We start from the raw sequence: 21,708 nt of genomic DNA, 5'->3' as shown, positions 1-21,708 counted from the left end.
GCTTCCTCCCCATACATGAAGGGCTGAACCCTCACTCTTCATGGTTCAGATATCACCTAAAATGCCATGTTTTCAGACTTTCCTCTCATACCAGATAAGAATGATTCTGTTATCAACTTTATATCCTATTTATTTCCTTCAAAGCACTTACTACAATTTTTATTACTTTTTACTTTTATATCAATGTTTTTCTCCCAGAATCTACTGTGATACATAGTGAGTATTCAACAAATAATGGCTGAACAAATGAATTTTTTAAATTATAAGTAATCTTGATAATTCTGCCTAACATTTAAGAAAAATCTAGGTAAGGGTTTCTGAACAGTGGCATCACTGACATTTTGGGTTGGATAATTGTTGTAAAAATGTCTTGTGCACTTTAGAATGTTTAGCTGCATCCTTGGCCTCTAGCCACTAAATGTCACTAACATTCCACTTCCCATCCCTCACTGTGACAATCAAAAACATCTCCAAATAGTGCTAGATGTCCCCTGGAGGGCAAAATCATCTCCAGTTGAGAATCATTGATCTAGATAGTCCAAATGACTGGAGAATTCTGAGTTAAACATTAAATCAATGGTCAAACTAAGAAAATATCTAAACACCAACAAACTGGATAATCTGGATAAAACGGACACATTCCTAGAAACACAGTATCTACTTAGCCTAAATCACAGAGAAATAAAATCTGATAGACCTATAATAGTAAGGAGATTGAATCAGTAATCAAAAAACTCCCAACAAAGAAAAGCCCTGGACTTGATATCTTCACTGGTAAATTCTACTAAACATGTAAAAAAAAGAACTAATACCAAACAATTATTCTCAAACTTTTTCCAAAAACTGAAAAGGAGGGAATACTTCCTAATTCATTCTATTTCATTTCCAAAGCCAGACAAAGACACTGTAAGAAAACCACAGATCATTCATAAGAGATATTATGAAAAATGATGCAAAAATCTTGAACACAATGCTAGCAAACAATTCAGCAGCATACTAAAAGGATTATACATTGTGACCAACTGGGGCTTGTTCCGGAAATGCAAAGGTAGTTCAAATATGAAAATCAGTCAATGTAATACATCACATATCAACAGAATGACAGAAAAAATTCTGCATCATTTCAACCAATGCAGAAAAACCATGTGACAAACTTCAGTATCTTTTCATGATAAAAACACTCAGCAAACTAGGAATACAAAGGAAGGAAAATTAGCTCAACATACTAAAAGCAATATATAAAAAAAATCCACAGCAAATATTATACTCAACTGTGAAAGACTGAAAGCTTTTCCTCAAAGATCAGGAACAAGGCAAGGATGTCTGCTTTTACCACTTCTATTCAACACTGTAATAGAAGTTTTGGCCGGAGCAATTAGGCAAAAAGAAAAAAAGTGTGGGGAAGTAAGAAAGGAAGGAAAAATAAAAGACCTCCAAATTGATGAAGTAAAATTACTATCTGCAGGTGATATAATCTCATATGTAGAAAATCCTAAAGATTCCACTCAGAAAACCTCTTAGAAACAAGAAATGAATTCAGCAAAACAGCAGGATACAAAGTCAACACAGAAAAATCAGTTGACTTTCTATACATAAACAATGAACAATCTTAAAATAAAATGAAAAAAAAAAAAACCAATTCCATATACAATAGCATCAAAAAGAATAAAATACTTAGGAATTAACTTTAAGAAATGAAAGACTTCTACAATTAAAACTACAAAACATTGCTGAAAGGAATTAAAGACATAAGTAAACAGAAACACATCTCACGTTTATGGGTAGGAAGACTTCATATTGCTAAGATGTCAGGACCATCCAAAGTGATCTATTTCTGTTTTGTAGATGAGTTAATTAGTGTCCTCTTTTTTTCTTTTTTTACATTCCACATATAAGTGATATCATATGGTATTCCTCTTTCTCTTTCTGGTTTACTTCACTTAGAACGATGATCTCTAGGTCCATCCATGTTGCTGCAAATGTCATTATTTTATTCTTTTTTATGGTTGAGTAATATTCCATTATATAAATATATAACTTCTTTAGCTAGTCATCTGTCAACGGACATTTAGGTTGCTTCCATGTCTTAGCTACTGTTTATAGTACTGCTGTGAACACTGGAGTGCATGTATCTTTCCAAATTAGAATTCCCTTTGGATATATGCCCAGGAGAGGGATTGCTGGATCCCATGGTAAGTCTATTTTTAGTTTTTTAGGAATTTCCATACTGTTTTCCATAATGGCTGCACCAAACTATATTCCTAATAGCAGTGTAGAAGGGTTCCCTTCTCTCCACACCTTCTCCAATATTTATCATTTTTGGACTTCTGAATGATGGCCATTCTGACTGGTGTGAGGTGATACCCCATTGTAGTTCTGATTTGTATTTCTCTGATAATTAGTGATACTGAGCATTTTTTTCATGTGCCTATACTAGGCATTTGTATGTCTTCACTGGAGAACTGCTTATAGACATAGTAAACAATCTAATGGTGACTGGGGGAAAGGGGATGGGAAGAGATAAATCTGGGAATTTGAGATTCACAAATGTTAGCCACTATATATAAAAATTAGATTAAAAAAAAAACAAACTCTTCAGTATAGCACAGGGAATTATATTTAGTATCTTGTAATAATTTTTAATGAAAAAGAATACATACAAATATTCATTCAGTTATATGCATGACTGGGACATTGTGCTTTACACCATAAATAGATACACTGTAACTGATTATACTTGAATTAGTAAAACTAAAATAAAATATCAAAATTTTTAAAATGCAAAAAAAAGTGATCTACAGATTCAGTGCAATTCCTATCAAAATCCCAATGATGTTTTTTAGCAGAAATATAAAAATCCATTCTAAATTTTTTTATGGATTTGTAGAATAGGATAAATTTAAAACACTTATTTGTTAATATAACATAATAACATTTTTATATACTCAAAATAGAAATAAAATTATTCTTCTGAATATGCTCCCAAGCAATATTAAAATTAAGTTATATGGATATCACATGGCTATAATATTTAAGATTAGAGTTTTACCTACCAATTATAATTCCTTATAGTTATATTTAAGAGCACTGTTCATTTTTCTATTATTTTGAATTATTGGTTATGATGTGTTTTCTACACTAGTTACAGCACTAAAATGGAGAAGACTCATGTTAATGTCATTAACATTGGTATTGGTATATTTCTGACCTTGCCTATTTCCCACCTTTACATGTTTTCCTTTGATTAAACATCTTTGCAAATTATTTAAAAGAAAAAATTTATACGGAATTTCAAGGGACCCCAGACAGCCAAAACAATCTTGAACAAGAACAAAACTGAAGGATTCACACCTTCTGATTTCAAAACATACTACAAAGCTTCAGTAATCAAAAGAGTGTGCTACTGGCATAAAGACAGATAATAGTAGAGAACAGAGACCTGAGAAATAAATATTCACATATATGATCAAACAATTTTCAACAAAGGTGCCAAAACCATTCCATGGGGAAAGAACAGTCTTTTCAACAAATGATGCTGGAAAAACTGGATGTCCACATGCAAAAGAATGAAGTTGGACCTTACTTAATATAATACAGAAAAATTAACTCAAAACGGACCAAGGACCTAAATATGAGATGTAAAACAATAAACCCTCAGAAGAAAATATAGGACAAAATCTTCATGACATTGGATTAGGCAAGGCAACGATTTATTTCATATGACACCAATGGCACCACTAACAAAGGAGAAAACAGACAATTTGTACCTCCTGGAAATGAAAAAAATTTTGTGCATCAAAAGACATTATCAACAGAATAAAAAAGCAACCCACAGAATGGGAAAAATACCTGCAACTCATATATATGATACAGGATTCATATCGGAATATACAGAAAACAACTAAAACTCAACAACAAAAAAACAAAAAGTATATACCCAGAAGAACTGAAAGCTGGGTTTCAAAGAGGCAGTTGTACACCCATGTTCATGGCAGCATTCTTCACAGTAACTATAATGAAGAAGCAACCCAAGTGTCTATTGATAGAGGAATGATCAGCAAAATGTGCTATATACATGTAATGGAGTATTATTCAGCCTTAGAAAAGAAAATTCTGACACGTGACAAACTGGATGAACACTGAGGATTTCATTCTAAGTGAAATAACCCAATCACAAAAAAAGACAGATACTGTATAATTCCACTTATACAAGGTACTTAAGGTAGGCAAAATAGAAAAAACTAGAGTGGTGGTTGCCAAGGTCTGAGGAGAGGGGAGACTGAGAAGTTGTCATTTAACAGGTACAGTTTTTTAAGATGAAGAGTTCTGGGGATAAATGGTAACAGTGTTTGCACAACAATGTGAATGTATTTAAAATGACTTAACTGTATGCTCAGAAATTATTAATATGGTAAATTTTATGTTATGTGTATTTTATACAGTTTTAATATATATGAATGATCAATGGGCACATGAAAAAATGTTCAATATCACTAATTATCAGAGAAATGCAAATCAAAACTACAATGAGGTATCACCTCACACCAGTCAGAATGGCCATCATTCAGAAGTCTACAAATGATAAATGCTGGAGAGGCTGTGGAGAAAAGGGAACCCTCCTACACTGCTGGTGGGAATGCAGTTTGGTGCAGCCATTGTAGAATACAGTATGGAGATTCCTAAAAGACCAGGAATAGACTTACCATATGACCCAGGAATCCCAATCCTGGGCTTATATCCAGAAGGAACCCTACTTTAAAAAGACACCTGCACCCTGATGTCCAAAGCAGCATTATTTACAATAGCCAAGACATGGAAAAAGCCTAAATGTCCATCACCAGATGACTGGATAAAGAAGTTGTGGTATATTTACACAAAGGAACACTACTGAGCCGTAAAAAACAACAACATAATGCCATTTGCAGTGACACGGATGTCCCTGGAGAATGTCATTCTAAGTGAAGTAAGCCAGAAAGAGAAAGAAAAATACCATATATCACTCATATGTGGAATCTAAAAAAAAAAAAGAAAAGGATGACAAATGAACTTAAATATAAAACAGAAAATGACTCATAGACATAGAATACAAACTTGTGGTTGCCAGGGGGGAGGAGGGGAGGGGACAGACCAGGAGTTCGAAATTTGTAGATACTGACAGGTATAAACAGAATAGATAGACAAGATTATACTGTATAGCACAGGGAAATATATACAAGATCTTGTGGTAGCTGACGGTGAAAAAGAATGTGACAATGAATATATGTATGACTGAAAAATTGTACTCTACACTGGAAATTGACACAAAATTGTCAACTGACTATAACTCAATAAAATAAAAATAAAAAAATATATATACACATATACATATGAATGTGATTTTCATCTTTTATTTAAATTCCAAATATAAAAATACGGATTTCTAACTGTAGTCAAATATAATTAAGCAATGCTATTGGAGAAAAGTGACAGTAATAATTTTTAAAATGCAATCTTTCTTAAAACCTTCTTCCCACAACAGGAAAATTTCATTCCTTTTCTGCACCAAATAATTCAAAAATTTTATGGGAAAAAAGTTTAAAAAGCTAAGAAAAAAGTCCTAAAAAATTCCTAAACATTATGTTCTTACAAGTGAGAAATGGGTATATAATTAAATTTTTGCTAATTTTATCAACAAAAGATGATGTCATTATTTTATCAATATAAATAAACCTTCTCCCACACTTAACCTATTTTCCTCTTCTGTGAATTGTCAAGCAGTATTTTTGCCCTATCAAATTAGAAAAATGGCAAGACCTGAAACTATCAAGATAAAATGAAATGGACAGACTCCCATACTGCTTATAGCAATGTAAAGAGCCACAACTTTATAATATGTGAAGAATATGAAGTATCTGTAAAGTACATGTATTTTAACCAAGGAATGCTTTTTTGGGGAATGTGGGCCAAAGGAAACAATCCTATTTAAATAGGGAAAAATATATACATATATATCTATATACCACAAAGTCATATCACAAAGTTATTAGAAAATTAAGAAGAGGGAATCTTTAAAGCAAACACTAGTTTGTAAATTTATTATGTGAACTATGATTCACCTCATTGACACACTACTTAAGCTGTTAACATACTGTTTAGAAATGCCATGTAACAGCACAGGAATCATTTACAATACAATGTTATATTAATAAAAAACCCTATAAAATTGTATAATCATTACGATTCACATTATGTTTAACAAAAACCAAACTCTATTGCTAGGAGAAAAAATTATTTATGGACTATCTGATTATGATAACCCTAAATATTAAGTCTAAAGTTTAATTTTTCCCCCAGGAATAAACTACTGATAAACACAGAAACACAGATAATCACAAATTAATTAAACTGAGTGAAAAAACAAAACAAAACAAAACAAAAACAAAAAACAAAATCTAGAAAATACAAATGAATCCATGACAGAAAGCAGACCAATAATGAGGGAAGGTAGTAGAAAGGAAAGCTGACATGACAAAGAGGCATGAGGAAACTTTTGGGAGTGATGCGTATGTACATTTTCTCGATGGTGGTAGAGATTTTTATTGGTATAGACACGTTAAAACTTAACAAATTATACACTTTAAATAGTACCCCTTTACATATATTTAAATCATAAGCACTACATATACTGTATATCAAGCATACCTCCATAAAGCTATTTTTTTAAGTATAAATAAACAAATTGTCAATTCAACTGGTGTTTTACCACTGAGGGAAAAAAAACGGATTGTTATTCTGTACTGGATTATAGGTCAATTAAGTGGATTTATATCTGGCAGGACACCAATGCTAAAGGAGTGTTCATCAACCCATGTTAATTCTGTCTCTGTGCAGGGGTCTCCACTGACATGTTGGCCTACTCAACACTTACAGTGACTTGGGAAAAAAACATAAAAGCATGATTTTCTAATTACATGACACAGCTACAGGAAGACAAAACTAAAACTTTGTAAGTTACAAACTGGCTGAAAAGGACTGTGAAATGAAATGAAACTAAGGAGTAACTTATTCAAATTAAATAATTTACAGAAACTTTTCATAAGCAGCTATTAATAAGGCAACCTTTCCAGTACCCCAGAATACAGACTGCTGCTTCTTATATAGTACAGTTACTATTTCAGAAAAAAATTTAATAAATTTATCTCTGTATTAATATGGAAAATATTGACTTAACAGTCATAAAATCTAATTTCTCTAGATAAGATATACAGCTATCCCTATGTATCTGAGAGGGATTGGTTCATAGATGCCCCACGGATACCAAAATATGAGGATGCTCAAATCCCTTATATCCAATGGCTTAGCATTTGCATATAATATATAGACGTCCTCCTCTAATATTTTAAATCATCTCTGGATTATTCTAATACTTAACACAATGTAAATGATACATAAATAATTGTAAATACAATGTAAATGATATGTAGACAGTTGCCAGAGCAAGGCAAATTCAAGTTTTGCTCTTTGGAACTTTCTGGAATTTTTTTTCCCAAATATTTCCAATACATGGTTGATTAAATCTGAGGATGCAGAACCTTCAGATATGGAGGGCACACTACATAAATAAAAATATACAACACGGTATAATTTCATAATTTGTTGTTAAGAAGCATGCCTGTAAGACAGTTACTAATGAATATACTTCAAATTAGCTCGTGCCTCTTTAGTTTGTCATCTCCTCTCTACCATGTAATATATACTGCTCTTACTAGAGTTTAAAAAATATTGGCTTTATTTCTTTCTCATATGATCACTCTAACGTAATTATGGCTAATGAGGAATAATAACAAAAGCATCCCTCTCATCTCTGATAAATGTTCTAAGTGAAAACTTAAATAAACCAGACTATAATAAATAATAAGCAGGCTAAAACATAATATGAAGGCATTATGAAAATTGAGAGCTACTTTTGATACTTCTTTATCAGCAGAGAACTTATCTAAAATGGCTGACATGAGGGCATACAGTCACCATTTAGACATTAAAAAGTGAAACCTTTGTATAACTTTTTAAGACTGTCCAGGTGTCCTTCTGCCTTTCAAGGAATTTAACCAACTCACAGTGACATATGGGCACCATATGCTGAGCCAAGAGGTGGTGAACTGAAGATTAGCCTTTACTTTATGACACAGAAATGATGCTAATGGACCCAGACACTAGAGGAATAATGACCAATACAGAACCCTGGGACTGAGAAAAGTGGGGACTAAGCACTCGGTCAACTACCCTCCTACTCATTCACGTAATGTACACAACAATATTGTAAAAATGAGGCAGAGACTTAAATTACTAAGAATGGAAAAAACTGATCAAAAAGCACAGACTTACATTTTAAGGTAACTTATTGTCTAAAACTCCCTTGTAGTGCCTTCCACAATAGGCACTACATGTAACTGACACACCCACTTTTTAATTAACTGAAGAATGACACATATGGCAGTAGCTTTTAACAGTAAAAGTCAAATTTGACCCAACTCAAAAAATAAATTCAAAACCTTAAAATGCAAAACATTTCATATAAACTGTGCAGCAGGCACTGTATCACAGGATTTTGATGATCTCTCCAAAGTACTAAATTTACAAAGTCACATCATGTCCCTATTTATGAGGAGTATTAATAAGCCTACATTTTAGCTCAGTAATTACATTTCTAAAGTTATTCTACAAAGATAATCCAAAATACAGAAAAGGTTTTAAATTCAAATAAGTTATTCATAACAGGAAAAACTAGAAACAACCTAATGCTTTTAACTCTTCACAAAAATGTTCACATATTATTTTTTCTCAACAAAGACCCTGTTCCTTACCCAGTGTTCATTTCTATAAATAGTCCCATGTTCATCCACTCAGTTGCTCAAGCCACAATCCATATCTTCCTTTTCCCCTTCTTTCCCCCACATCCAAGCTATAATCATATCCTACTGACTCTCCTTGCAAAACATATACCAAACCCCACTACTCATGTCTTTCACTGCTACAAACTTAGAGCAAGCCACCATTATCTTCTGCCTGTATTACTACAGTAGCCTCTTACCTGATCTTGCTTCCACTTCACAACCGCAACCAATTGCCCTCATCAGTCTACCCTCTATAGAGTAGCTATAGTAACCTTTTTATTCTCCTTTAAATTCAGATCTACTGCTCCTAAGTTTCCAATGGCTTTCCATCACATCTAGATTAAAATCCAAACTCTTTTCCATGATCTACAGTGCCCTACATAATCTGACGCTCCAGATGCTATCTCTGTGTCTTTGTACTGCTGTTTCTTCTACCAGAAATGCTTTTTCCCTAAAATCTGCAGAGCTCACTCTCTTACTTCTTAAGTGTCTATTTAAATGCCACTTTTTCAGACAGAACTTCCCTGGGAGCTCTAGCTAAAGTAGGATGTCCAGTCATTCCCTATCCCTTTACCTTACACCTCACTTTCATCAAGGCATTTATTACTACCCAACAGTATACTGCAAAAAAAAAAAAAACAAAACACACACACACACACATACATACACACACACACACACACACACACACACATATATATTTTTTACTATCTTCTATCTTGCAAAAAAAGCAAGCTCCATTAGAACTACAGGTTTAGTTTGCTCACAATATTCTCAAGACCTAGAACAGTATCTGACACACACTAAAAGCTTAAGAAATGATCTGTCAAATGTTGAGTGAATGTTAAAATTCTTGTAACAAAACAACATACAACCATTTATTATTTAAGAAATGTTTCAAATAGCGTACGAAAAGCTAACATCATAATATAAAATAACAAATAAGAATAAACCAGCATTTTCTTCTTTTTCCTATCCTAATTTTGAATATAATAATTTAATGTTGAAGGTATACTTTCATAATTAGGAAAAATTGTATCTTAAGAGTTATGCCTGACAAAATTTTGCTGCCTGTAAACTCAGTGCTTTAAACAAACAACTCTGTCGTAGAAAAAGTTTGTGCCAGAAAAAAATCAAAGCTTATTTTTTAATGTAAATTGAAGGTTCCCAATTAGTTGGGTGCCAGACAGTTTATCATCCAAACTGGACCCATTTTAAGAGTTAAAGGGGGCTCAAAAAGTAATTAACAGGTGTTTAGTTGATCTACAATACATGTAAACTGAGACTTGCTTTGAGCAAACCAGGAAAAATAATCACCTTACCCATTACCTGCATGATTAAGTTCTCTCTCTTTAGGTCAACCTTAAAACCTCCAAACTCACCTATCTCATCTCTACTTCTGCTACAAAATTTAATACACATGCCATATTTGACTGATTACTGACCATTCCATTAACTATGCCCCTAGCTCTTCACTTCCTAGGCAGCCTTTTCTTCCCTTTGCTGCCTAGAAAAGTCCTATACCTTCCAGCTTAGTGTCACTTCTTCAACAAAGTGACTTCTTCCTTTCCCATATAATAGCATGTTCATATTATTAATCAAAGACTCTTAATAAGGGCCTTATGAATGGCCTGATGGACATCTGTGAAGTTCCGAAATTATATGTAAACACTGGGTTAGGATGTTTTGCTCTTTTTTGAGGTTATGCTCTTTTCTGAGAAGAAAGCATTGTGACTATTTTCAGATTCTACAATTAATAACCCAAAAGGATAAGAATTATTGCTTTATCATATCATTGTAGATTACAATTTTTTACTCATCTCCCTCACTACACTGTTGCTTTAAAGCACCCTGTCTATATTCCTAGGAATAAATGGCATGATGAAACGAAACATTAAAACGATATGTCTAACTCCCCAATTCTCCCCTAATTCCCTTAAGCTCATTCTAAGATCCCTGAAAATTACTTCTGATTTTATTATTTTCATCCTCTAACTTTTAAATTTCCCTTCATTTATGAATTTGAATCATTTAACATAAAAATTTAAATTTCTTCCCATTAAAACCGCTGTTCTCTTTTCCAAATTTTCTGCATCTTTCATATATAATCAGAAATGGAAAAAAGCAAAATAAAAAAAACTGAAGTTAAAAAAAGCAATACTTGTTAAAATTTAAGAAAAAATACCCCCCCCCCAAATTTAAAACTCAGTGTCCTAAAAGAATCACAGTATTTATGGAAGGAGGAAAAGGGAGGGAAAAGACCACAGGTGTATGAGTCAATCTATCTTAACAGAATGTTTGTTTCATCTCTACTTCTTAAATTAAGATGATGGGGGGAAAGATCTATTCACTTTATTATATCATATACATCTAATTCTATTTGAGATTTTACTGAACTTTTTGCCAAAAACCTATCATGTGGCAGTCTAACAAACATTGCTATAGTATCAACAGCTCATGCGCAAAGAACACACACACACAATCTGACAAACAACCTTGAGGTACTCACCGTGCTGTACACTGCCGAGACAGTAGGAGTGAAGATTCGATCCTCCAGAGGCTGCTGCACAGGTCCTCTAGGAATTCTAGCACAGCGAGTTAAGGATAAGAGAACGCAAAAATGGACTGCATTAGCAGTAAGAGAAAATTACGACCATTATATTTATTGTCAATAACCCAAGGTCTGTCACCCTATTAGTGGGATTACACAGCTACTACTCCACAGAAACTGGAAAACAAAGTATTTCAAATTTCCTAATGTGATTAGATCAATCTCTCCAAAAGTGATTCCCATGATAAAGACTCCATGGAAACTGAAAACAAATAAAATTATACAACAAGCCTCCTAACTTTAGGCCCATGATGAGAATCTACCACCTTTACTTTCTAGAGCAAAAGACTAAGGAAGCATAAGCAGGATATTCAGGAAGATAAGACTAATTCATCAATGTGGAAATCGCTGACAAAGGCCCAGTCTGTTCTACTAACTACACAGGAATGGTGAATACAATTATTTCCTTGTTTTTCTATTTCAGCTGCTACTTTTCCCCATATCCACCCCCCAACTCCCCATTTTTAAAAAGAGGCTCTCCACCATAATTTAGTTTAAAATACTTCAACATGTCAGAACACTCTTTAAAAGACAAAAGACTATCATTTTATTCAGCTTCAACACTGAAAAATGTAAATTCTTCTACCCAATAAGGTAATATTTTACCTCTTAAGAATGACAACCGAAAGTCTGGCACCAAAAGATTAATAGCAATTATCTCTGAATGACAGGATTACATAACTGTATCATGTGACTTTTCTGCAACAAATACAAATTATTTGTATAATCTAGATGTATTTTAAAAGAGAGACTATAAATGTAATAAACCCAAAATGAGACACAATCCTTCCTTCAACCTAACAAATATTTAATACTTCTCACACCATGTTCCCTTCTAATTCAATGAAATGGTTTGGCAGATAAAGTGACAGCTGCAAATAATTTTATATGAATGACTGACCACAAGTTGCAGAGGTCTGAAAAGAATCATTAGAAGTAAGATTCTTTATATCCAAGTAGCAACAGTATACTCAGGTGGGAGGAGGGAAATAAAACAAAACAAAAAGCCCTTTGCTTTAGTCATTAAAAATTACTAACACTGTACAGTCTCTAGACAGTTCTTTAAACTAGCGCTCTCAGACAACAGTTCAAGGTATTGCCATTGTCCCCTGCACACAAAGAATTGATTTAAAATGCTGCACTGAGAAATAACAAAGCTAAAACATCTCATAAAGGAACTGCTTCATCCAAAGAAACTAGACATATATGTTTACAATGTAGAAAACATAAGCCTAGCAGGTTTTAGGACCAAGTCCTTTAAATTAGTTCTTTCAGAATGAAGATCATCCCTAGCTAAAATAAAACTTTCTTTGAATTACAGTTCTGCATTGTGGTCACATGAATGGCAGAAAATGTGAGACCATTCTTTCTCCTGCAAAGGCAACTGCTAGTATTTTTTTGATCTAGAGCTAACTGTCACTGTGTGGGAATAAGTTCTCAAATGAGTTACCGGTACTAGGCCTCAAAAGCTGAGCCATACCACTTAACCTTACAAGGGATGGATTTCTATTAGTTACTTTATTGGCTAACATTATTACTATAATTACAAGATTTCTAAACAGACAACCACATACTTGGCCAATAATCCAGTAACAAACATTCCTTCTCCATGGCCACAGAAAAAGAATATTGACTTCATTTATTTCACTCTCTGTAAACTATCTGCAGAATGCTGTGGATTAATAAATTAACTGTTTCTTAAAAGACCATTTGGATAGGGGGTGGGTATAGCTCAGTGGCAGAGCGCATGCTCAGCTTGCAATGAGGACCTGGGTTCAATCCCCAGTACTGCCACTAAAATTAAGTAAGTAAGAGAAAAAACAAGACCATTTGGATAAAAAATATTTTAAAACAAAAATATAGTTCTATAAAAAAGAAAGCTGAAAACAAAAGTAGAGGAGATCTGAATCTAGAGCATGCTGTAAGCCTAATTGCTGTCTTCAATGAATCATTTTATAGTATCTCCTGTAAACTGAGGCTCAGCAAGATGAAGTAATTTGCCCAAGTTAACAAGGCTAACTGAGTTAAGTGGTCAGGCCAGGTTTCTCTGTACTCCAAAGACAGTGCTCTTCCTATGATATCAATGTGCCCATGGGCAGAATACTTCATAGCATAGTAAAAAGCAGTATCACAATCTGGTCAAAATATGGTTGCCCTTATCTGCAAGACAGAACTCAATTAGTATTTCATCTCATAAAAGAGTCAATGGAGTGTCACTCTAAAACTCCTAAAAGTCCCAAATTCTTGGCCTAAGCTGAATCATCTGCCCAATGGCAAATGAACACTTACTACTATAGACTGGGCACGTAAGGCAGGATACCAAGGGAACTTATTTTAATGAAGCAATTTTCTCCTTTAATTCTTAGTGTTGATGGTTACACATCTCCATAAATATGGTAAAGAAAAAAAATGTACATTTGAAAAGTGTGAATTTTATGATATGTGAATTATACCTCAATTTTTTTAATGTATTAATTTGCAACTAGGCTGTTTAGCCCACTTCACTAAAAGTCTAGATAAATCAGTATGAGATAAGCATTGCTAGGCATTTTCTCCGGAAACAGGCAAATTCAAAGAAATGACATGCATGTAAAGCTCTTACACTACATACTTTCTCCTAATTCTGCCTGCCATTAAGGTTACCAAGCTCTGTATCTCCAACATAAATCACCGGATGCTTACCTCCCTTTCAGCTCAATGTAAGAAGCAAACAGCCTCTCACAGTACCACTTAAAATTCTAATTCAATCAGTGAGAGATGTAGTATGCATGTGCAGTGCTCCAAAACACACTGTGTTTTTTAAATCTCATGATTAAAATATAGTACTTGACACTTTTGTAGTTCAAACTGCTGATTTATACATCATTAGGAAATATAAACATAATCATTACAAGAGTGGACAGCTAGTATATAATACCTGAATTAATAAGACTAAGTAGAAATATAAATTAAAAAAAATTCTAATTCCCCACTTTCTTTCTAATAAAAAATTAACAAAAGACAAATTTCAGAAACAAATAAAATTTGAGAGTTAAATAGTATTAAAATACAACAGACTCTAAATTGATTACTATAGTTCTTACTACAGGCTCTCCACATTAAACATCAAGTAGGCAGATAAAAAATTTTCAGAGACCAAATTTCAACAGAGAAATCTAAGGATCTATGAGGAGATTACACAATGATTTGAATGTTTCCTACTTAAACTATTAAAAAAAGGACGAGACTAGTAATTTTTTTAAGCTCGGATGTTTACTGAAATTTCAAGGATGATGTGCTCTCATCAGGATGAAGCTTCTTGATCTATGATGATCATATTTGACCCTGGGTTTGATTAGAAGTCAGCAACTCCTCAAAAGGTAGATTTTGACAAATTAGAAAACAAGTAGTGAAAGTCAATAGAAATCTTCCTCCAGTTTGCTGAATACTCATGTTCCATTTTCAAGTTCCGAGTGAATGTTTCTAAACTCCACCCCACTCCACTCTAAGAGAAGCTGCTATCTGGATGCTCAGTACAAGCAATATTCTTAAAGTAATGGCCTCAAGTTATCATTGCCTCTGAAAGAGAAAGCAACGGTACACAAATACTGCTTTAGAGAAGACAGAGGTAATTAATTTCAGGAGATGCAAACAAATGAAAAAGATCCTTCTCTGCATTATTTCTTATTTAAGCTTTAAAGCAAAATGGTTATGTCAGTCAATTTATGCCTTCTCTACTTTCTTTCTACATAGTTTTGATAATGAAAAAGATAACCTACATAACATAAAAGAATAAGGGCAGATTTTCTAAACTACACCCCATTTCACAAGATACCACACATGATTTCTCAAAAGAAACACTGTTTCAAATATAGTTGCTTTAGAAATAGGTATATTCCCTTTATCACTAGTTCTGACCCATAAGGGATATGCCTTTCAAAAAATTAAAGAAATTCAATTTCAGTAAACCAGCATATTTTGAAAACAATCCTTACAAAAGAAAATTTAACCTACCTTTAAAAAGAAAACGCACTAGTCAAAGTGAATAAATAGTCTATACAATTTTTAATTGTTAAAAAAAATCGTCATGTTTAACTCGGGATGTTTAAAAAATAATTTAAGAAAGTCCAAAATTATATTCTTTGGAATTTTTCAGATCTGCTGCATAAAGAAACTGATTAACTAACCACCCTCTCCTGCAGGGACAACTGGACAGACACATGCAAAACAATGATTGGATGCTTATCTCAGAGCATATACAAAAATCAACTCAAAATGGATCAAAGACCTAAGTATAGAGGCTAAAAGTATCAATTTTTCAGACGTAAACATATTGATAAATCTACACAGCCTCATATGTGGCAACGAACTGTTTAGATATGACAGACACCAAAAGAACAAGCAACAAAAGAAAAAAATAGATAAACTGTACTTCAACAAAATTAAGAACTCTTGTGCCTCAAGAGACACCATCAAGATAGTGAAAAGACAACCCACAGAATGGGGAAAATACTTCCAAATCATATGTGTGATAAGGACTTGTATCCAGAATATATAAAGAACTCTTACAACTCAATAATAAAAACACAAAAAATTTTTTTGTTTGGTTTTTAAATATTTTATTTTTTTACATTTTTTAATGGAAGTACTGGGCATTGAACCCAGGATCTCCTGAATGCTGAGCATGTGCTCTACCACTGAGCTACAGCCACCTCCCATATACAATTTTTTAAATAGGCAAAAGATTTGAATTGACATTTATCCAAAGATACACAAACAGTCAAAAAGCACATGAGAAGATACTCAATTTCACCATGGAAATGCAAACCAAAACCTCAGAGACACACCACTTTACACCCACTAGAATGGCTTTAATATAAAAGCCAGAATCAGTAAAGATGTGAAGATACTGGAACCCTGATACACTGCTAGTAGGAATGCAAAATAGTACAACCATCATGAAAAACAGTCTGACAGCTCCTCAAAAGCTTAAATATTAAGTTACAATATGACCTAACAATTTCACTCATAGGTATATACCCAATATAATATGTCCTGGAAAAAACTTGTATATAAGTATTTATATATATGCAGCATTGTTCATAATAGCCAAAGGGTGGAAACAACTAAACTGCCCATCAACTGATAAATGGAAGTATACACAAAATGTGGTATATACAGTGGAATTTTATTTGGCAATAAAAAGAAATGAAGTGTAATTAACTCCTGAACAATACAGGATTATAGACGCCAACCTACAAACATAGCTGAAAATCTGCTTATAATTTTAGTCAGCCCTCCATATCTGAGATTCTGCATCCTCAGATTTAACCATGAACTGTCCAAGTACTGTAGTATTTACTGAAAAAAGTCCACACAATGGACCTGTGCAGTTCAAATCCATGTTGTTCAAGGTTAACTGTATTAGTACATGCTACAATATGAATGAACTTTAAAACATGCTAGTGAAAGAAGTCAGTCACAAAAGACCACGTATTATATGATCTTTATGAAATGTTCAGAATAGGCTATAAAGACAGAAAGACTAGTGGTTGCTTGAGACTAGGCGGAATAGAGAGATACGGAGCTGACAGCCAAGAGGTATGGGGTTTCTTTCTGAGGTAATGAATTGTTCTAAAATTGACTGTGGTAATAGCTGAATGTATCTGTGAATGCACTGAAAACCACTGCACTGTACACTTTAAATGAGTGAATTTTATATATGCATATTTTATTACAATGTTTTTTAAAAATTAAACTTTTCCTACACTGGGTAAAAGCTTCATAAAAGACAAAGGCTAGAGCTGTACTACCGGAGACTGTAAATCAGTAAGAGAAGCAAACTTCAGAATGGAGCCTTCAGCTGGTAACAGTAAAGCACCCTAAGCGAATTTCTACTTACCTAAATGGCACCAAAGACAGAGACCATCTCAAACCCAAGCATGAAACTATGCTGATTAGATTGATGCACGTTATTATGAAAGATGAAACACATAGGACTAAATTAGAGGTTGAAGTTGTCAAGTGTAGACATCAAGCATGTAAAATGCCCCCAAAAGCAGAACATACTGAATGTCCCTACCTAGCAACTACAGAAATCGCAAGGGTCAAAACTTTAGTAATTCTGTATGAACAAAAGCAAAACAGAAACTAAGTTTTCAAACCTAAACGCAATGACCTATCTCCTCCTATTTCAACTTTGGAATCCATACAAGAATGTGTTTAAAAAATTTTTTTAAAGAAATACAACATTTTCTTCATTGCCGCTTATCTTTTTACCATTGAAACAGCATAGAAATGAAACTAGCCAATTTTAATCCTTTTTTCCAACTCAATTTAATCTTGGGCTGTTAATTCAGGGGCAAAACCCCTTATTGGAATTCAGAACTTTTCCACTGTTAGAAAGTTAATACAGTAGCTATTCTGTCTACCATATAACATCTCCAGCAGTGTCTAAGGCAGCACCCTGTATCAAATACATTAATATTTCTACTGCAAAATAAAGGAATGTTCAGCTACTGACTTTCTGTCCAGAGCTTTTTAGCCAATTTACCAAAAAAGAAAATTAGTTTCCCTAAGCTCTTTTGATTTTGGAATTGCAAGCCTATACCTTCTTTCCCACTGTAGTTTACCTGTAAAAGTCTCTGGAAATCACCATTTGAATGTTAACAACTAGGAACCATTATAACGCATGTTTTTTTTAACAAATTCATAGACATCAGTCTCAAAGTGCTTGGCCGGAAATGCCCCTGTTCCGGCTCTGGCACAACTCACTACGTACTGCAAATTGATTTCCTGACAGTCACATTTAAGTTTACCCAGAAACATCCTCTGCATAGAAGGTTTAAAAAAAAAAAAAAAAAAGACCAATATTGACAAAGAAAATGACTGCTGACCATGCTGTCAACATTTCTACCCAAGACAAAAATACAGTGTTTGTGAGACAAAATGGTACACAATGGAAAAAGAATGATATTCTCACAAATTTCAAAGCTAGTTTTTAGCCTCAAGTTTCAAATTCTAAGACAGACTAGTATTTAAGTGTTAAAACACTCAATTCTGATTAAAATACATTCAGTCCAATCCACATGACAAAGCAAAGGCAGAAGGCAACAAAGTACCCCTGTTCTTCAAAAATGCCCACCTTGAAGAAATTTCAAAAACAACAATGAAGTTAGCAATTCCATCTGTATCATCTGAACCACTCAAATGGCCTTGGATAATAACCAAATAATAAAACATGCTCATATGCCAGATTATTCTGGTTATAGACACAGGTAATAACAGGTGGGGAACATACATTAGACAGATTTTTCAAAACTATCCTCAAAAAAGAACTAAATAAGCTAGTCATTCACATAGGACAAAAGTCAATCTTTACTGGACATTCTACAGCTGGCTGCCAAGTTTTTTTCTGGATATAAATCTGAGCTCTGTAAAACTTTCCAGGCTTTCACATTTCCCTGAACTAGTAGAGCATTTTAAAAATGTAACAGGCACATGAAATTGTTAAGTGTAGTGTTCTAAAATTCCAGTAGAACTTAGGCTAAAAAAAAAAAAAACCATGACAAGTTAGGGAAGGTGAAAAAGTCCTGGAGAGATGGATGACGATGATACCTGTACAACAACGTGACTTAATGACACCTAATTCTACTTAAAAATGATTAAAATGGCAAATTTTAGAATATGTGTATGTTACCACAATAAAACAGGCTTTAAAAATAAATTTTAAAATAAATTAAATTTTTAAATTTTTTAACAAATAAAAAATTTTTAAGTAAATAAAGAATTCTGACTATGGAAGAGCCAGAGAAGATTTTCCTGGTTCTTCTGGTTTGACATTACCATTCTGTACGAATTGCATGGAAATTTTATCAATGACTCTAGCTCTTTCTGATTTTTATTTCCTTTCTGGGGTAGAAGGAGTGAGAAACTTTATTTTCATAGATACAGTGCAGTGCTAGGATGATGCAGACAATGGTAATCATCTAGACCTGCATGCAGTGCAACTATTTTCAGTATGTATCCCTAGGAGAGGGGGCACAGCATTTCCTACACTACCCCCACATGGTAAATCCTCTACCTCTGTGGTTAAACCATGGCTTACAAAACCAGATGGGAAGGAAGGAATAACTCATGCATTTGAAATACTGCTTGCTCTAAGTCATCCATACATAAAAGAAAATTGAGGTTTGTGGGGGTTTTTTAATGATAGGAAAAATGAAGTTTCTAGCTTTGAAAAAAAAAAACGAAAGCAAGCATAGAAGAAACATCTGAATCTTAAAACATCTGAAAATCAAGTGCAGTGCAGCAGGATAGACAAATAGATCAATGAACAGACCAGAATATCCAGAAATAGAGCCATACAAAACTAGTAAATTTTTTTTCCACAAAGGTGCAAAGGCAATTAAATAGAGAAACAATACTGTTTTCAACAGAAGATGTTAGAACAACTGGAAAATCATATGCAAAACAATGAACCTCTCAACCTATATCTTATCCTGACAGGAAAATTCACAATAAATCATGGATCTAATGCAAATTTTTAAACTATAAAACTTTTTTAAAATTGAAGTGTAGGCAGTTTACAATGTTGTGTCATTTCTGGTGTACAGCATAATGTTTCAGTCATACATATACATATATATATATTCATTTTCATGTTCTTTTTCATTATAGATTACTGAATATAGTTCACTGTGCTATACAGAAGAAACTTGTTTATCTAGTTTATATATAGTAGTTAGTATCCGCATATCTCAAACTCCCAGTTTATCCCTTCCCACCCTCTTTCCCCTCTAGTAATCATAAGTTTGTTTTCTACGTCTGTGAGTATGTTTCTGTTTTGTAAATTAAGTTCATCTGTGTCTCTTTTTTTTTTTTTTGAAGAAACTACAGGAGGAAATATTTGTGGCTATGGATTAGGCTGAGAATTCTTAGATATGATACCAAAAGCATGATCTATAAAACAAAAAGAAATTGATAAATTGGAGTTATCAAAATTGAAAACTTCTGCTCTGTGAAAGACACTGTTATTAAGAAAACAAAGACATAAAATATGAAAAATATCTGCAATATCTTGTATCTGATTAAGGACTTTATCTAGAACATATAAAGAACTCTCAAAACTCAACAGAAAACAACCTAGTATTTTTTTTAAATGGGCAGAAGTTTTTAACAAATGACACTTCGCCAAAATAGATATACAGATGGCAAATAAACATGTGAAAAGATGCTTAACATCATTAGTCATTAAGGAATGCAAATTAAAACCACAACGAGCTATCACCATGCCTATTAGTCTGGCTTTACAAAAATGACAATAACAAGTGCTGAGGATGAGGAACAACTGGAAATCTCATATGCTGGTCAGCAAAGTACAAGATGGTAAAGCCACTTTGGAAAACAGTTTGGCAGTTCTTATAAAGTTAAACATACATATATCATACAACCCAGCAATCCCAATCATAGGTATTTACCCAAGAGAAATGAAAATTTATACTCACACAAAAGCCTAAGTACAAAGGTTTATAGCAGCTTTATTCACAATGCCCAAAAAGGGCAAACAGCCCAATTATCTTCAACTGGTAAAGAGATGAAATATGGTACATCCATATAACAGAATACTACCAGGCTTTAAAAAGGAATGAATTATTGATATAACAACATGAATGAATCTCAAATGCTAATTAAGTGAAACAAGTGAGACTCAAAAAGGCTATGAGTCTTTTCATGTGACATTCTGGGAAAGGCACAACTATAGGGGTGGAATAAGATCAGCAGTTGCCAGGGGCTGGGATGTAGGGGAGAGTTTACCTACAAAGAGATGGCACTGAAGAAGTGTAACCTGGTGATGGAACTTTTCCGTATCTTCAGTGTGGTGGGGTTACAAAACCCTGCATTGTCAGAATTCATAGAACTGTGTATCTAAAATAAATGACTATTGTATTTCTCCAAAGGTTAAGCAACAGAGTCAGCATATGTCTCAGCAATTTCATTCCTGGGTATATATCTAAGAGAAATAAAAAGATATAGTCACACAAAACTAATACATGAATATTCATATGAGCATTATTTACAACATCCAGAAAGTAGAAACAATGTTTCCATCAACCAATGAATGGATAAACAAAATGAGGTATATCCATATAATGAATTTAACCTGGCAAGAAAAAGACATGAGAGTCCTGATACATGCTACAACATGGATGAACCTCGAAAACATAATGCTAAGTTAAAAAAAAA

The 21,708-nt window shown here is 33.4% G+C and overlaps 1 protein-coding gene across 2 annotated transcripts in view; it reads right to left on the bottom strand.

The window, feature by feature from the left end:
* Nucleotides 1–21,708, bottom strand: part of EIF4G3 (eukaryotic translation initiation factor 4 gamma 3) — a 319,467-nt gene that overhangs the window by 222,434 nt on the left and 75,325 nt on the right. For both annotated transcript variants that reach the window (XM_031464263.2, XM_064493971.1), the window contains exon 2: nucleotides 11,383–11,458. The gene's annotated coding sequence lies outside the window, so the exon portion shown is untranslated. The remainder of the gene's footprint in view (nucleotides 1–11,382; nucleotides 11,459–21,708) is intronic.

Source organism: Camelus dromedarius, chromosome 14 (assembly GCF_036321535.1).
Source record: "Camelus dromedarius isolate mCamDro1 chromosome 14, mCamDro1.pat, whole genome shotgun sequence".
NCBI lineage: Eukaryota > Metazoa > Chordata > Mammalia > Artiodactyla > Camelidae > Camelus > Camelus dromedarius.
This window is presented reverse-complemented; position numbering and strand designations above follow the sequence as displayed.